This window comes from Carex rostrata, chromosome 19 (assembly GCF_964058835.1).
Source record: "Carex rostrata chromosome 19, lpCarRost1.2, whole genome shotgun sequence".
Taxonomy (NCBI): Eukaryota; Viridiplantae; Streptophyta; class Magnoliopsida; order Poales; family Cyperaceae; genus Carex; species Carex rostrata.
The window spans coordinates 5,453,008-5,455,755 of NC_135936.1; the positions used below are offsets into that span (position 1 = coordinate 5,453,008).

The following is a 2,748-nucleotide window of genomic DNA, read 5'->3' on the forward strand; positions in this document are numbered from 1 at the left end:
TTTTTTTTTTTTGTTGGTTTTTTTTGTATTTTTTCTGGTTTTTTTTGTTGGTTTGGGGGGGGGGGGGAAATCAGATTTTTTGAATTTTGAAATGGGATGAACAGTGGTCGGGTATACGGGTACGGGTACTCGGGTAGTCGGGTACGGGTAAACTCGGGTAGGGTATGGTCGGGTATTGGTCCAAAATAACGGGTCCGGTCTGGTTTTTGCCCGTACCCGCGTACCCGAGTACCCGACCCATACCCGGGCTCGGGCACGGGTACCTCGGGCGGCGGGTACGGGCGGGTATGATCGGGTATACCCGACCCGGGTTTTATTCAAACTCTACTCTAGGCTGCCACCCCCTTGGCCACCACCGCAGCCCCCTTCCCCAAACCGAGACCCCTTCTTCTCTACACCCAATCCATCACAGCAGCCTCCACCTCAGATCCCAGCCCCACCCTCTCCTAGACCTAAAAACTCAAAGGTCTGAATCCCCTGCTGGATCCAAACCGACCAGTCGGCTTCCGTATAGAATTTCCACCTGTATGTTCCAAATATGAATGAGACTTCCACATGAGAATTGTAGTGCTCGAAGATACGGACGATTGAACGCTGGATTTACCTCGATCCGAGTTTCCACCACCGAGATCTGGCCAAAACAATGACTGCTGTCCGTACTCAAACCAGAAAAACCGAGCTGAACCAGTCAGCCGAGTTCCACAGGGAACTGCACTCTGTACGTCCGGAATCTCAAGGAGCTTTCAAGACGAAAGTTGTAGTGCTCGCAGATATGGATCTGTGAACGCTGGATTCACCCCGATCGGAGTCTCCATCCCTGAGAACAGTCCAAAAAAGTGACTATTGTGCATACCGCTAGCTGCTGATCCGAAAATTCTCATTCAAAATCCTCATACTTCTTTTGTTTCGCATTATAGAGAATCCGTAAACTCAAGGTAACTCAAAGATTTAGAACAAATAAATTACATTTGGATTTATTACATTCTATTCAAATAAAATAAGTACTTTAGGAAATTAGAACACATGAACTTGATCATTATTAAATAGAAGTATGTTTAAAACTTAGGTTCGACTGTTGAAGAATTTAGAGACATGAGAAATGATCAAGGAATCGCTAAGCTAACAGGTGCGGGTTTTCTGGGTTTTTTTTGTAAAATACTTATTTCCTTGATATTTTGTTTCATGATGCATATGTGTGAATTGGTTGCATGTTGTAAATCGAACATTCCGTAAATCTTTTGGGTTAGGCACCAATGGAAATCATAAATGAATAGAGTATTGTCTTGTTGACCAAAGATTTACATATGGTTAATTGAACATAGTAGATGCCTTGGAGTTGTTGCATATCATGAAGTAATGTGAATTGATGTTGTGTGATTAATTATGAGATAACGCATTCACGGGTGATGGATAGTCAGTGAATTAATAATAAGATAACACATCCACGGTTGATGGATGGTCAGTGAATTAACGCATCACAAACAAAGTGGTGGTCAGTGAATTAAGATGAAATGACGCATTCACGGTTGATGGATGGTCAATGAATTAACGCACACAAATAAAGTGGTGGTCAGTAAATTAAGATAAGATAACGCATCCACGGTTGATGGATGGTCAGTGAATTAACGCATCACAAACAAAATGATGGTCAGTGATAACTGCTAGCAGGGTAAAAGTGTAAGATAACGCATCCACAGTTGATGGGTGGTCAGTGAATTAATGCATCACAAGCAAAGTGGTGGTCAGTGAATTAAGATAAAATAACGCATCCACGGTTGATGGATAGTCAGTGAACTAACGCATCACAAGCAAAGTAGTGGACAGTGAATTAACGCATCACAAGCAATGTGATGGTCAGTGAGTTATTGGTTATGAAAGTGAAAATGGTTTTATATTATGATGTATGGTGCATTTGTGAACATGATTGGATGAGGATAGTATAGTTGCATTATGATTGTCAAATATGCATACTGAATTAGTAGAATGATCTTTAAATTTATAAAGGTGGCATTCATGATAGAATTGCATAGTAGGATATATTTTTATTATTGTTGAATGATTAAAGTAGCTTAGTAAAAGGATGATTTTACAAATCCCTGGGCTGGAACTAAATCCCGCACTGAGAGAAGGTTCGATCTCTCACCCGTTCCACTTTTATGTGGGTTCCAGGTAATGAAGAAGAAGGGCTCGAGCAAGGTCGCGAGTGAGGTCAAGCGGAAGAATACAAATAGCCACTATTTGTTTTTACTTTTGTACTTCAAAAATTGATACATTTAACAGGCATGACAGTAGTTGGTTTACTAGCCATGTTCGTTCTGATCATTTCTATGTTATAAACCCGTTTTGATATTCAATTAAGTGGCTTATTTGATTTTGTTATTGATAATGTATGTGATGCAAAAATGCCTTACGTAGAAATACGTGGCGGATTATCTCGGAGTGTGACACGAGTTAAAGCGACCAATTATCGAGCAAGTTACGAGTTTGTAACTATATTTGAAGCCCTAATCTCCACTAATAATATCTTACAAAATATTTTGGTAATTAAAAAAAATTAACAAAATTGAAATCATAAAAGTTTTTTTTTTTTTGCTATGTAATTGGACATGTACATAACCTAACGAATAATTATCATACAATTTTATGTATTGTCTGATGATGCATCAAAAACTATTTATTTGAGACCATGAAAATTTCCAGTCACTTAATTGTACGATGAAACATACAAGAAATACTGATTATTATTTT

At 39.2% G+C, this 2,748-nt stretch overlaps 1 long non-coding RNA gene across 1 annotated transcript; it reads left to right on the forward strand.

Annotated features, from left to right (window-relative positions):
• Nucleotides 1–463: 463 nt before the first annotated feature.
• LOC144571806 (uncharacterized) lies at nucleotides 464–2,379 on the forward strand. Its single transcript, XR_013517580.1, has 3 exons — nucleotides 464–935; nucleotides 1,067–1,126; nucleotides 2,170–2,379. It is a non-coding gene; the product is annotated as an uncharacterized LOC144571806 (long non-coding RNA).
• The last annotated feature ends 369 nt before the right edge of the window (nucleotides 2,380–2,748 follow it).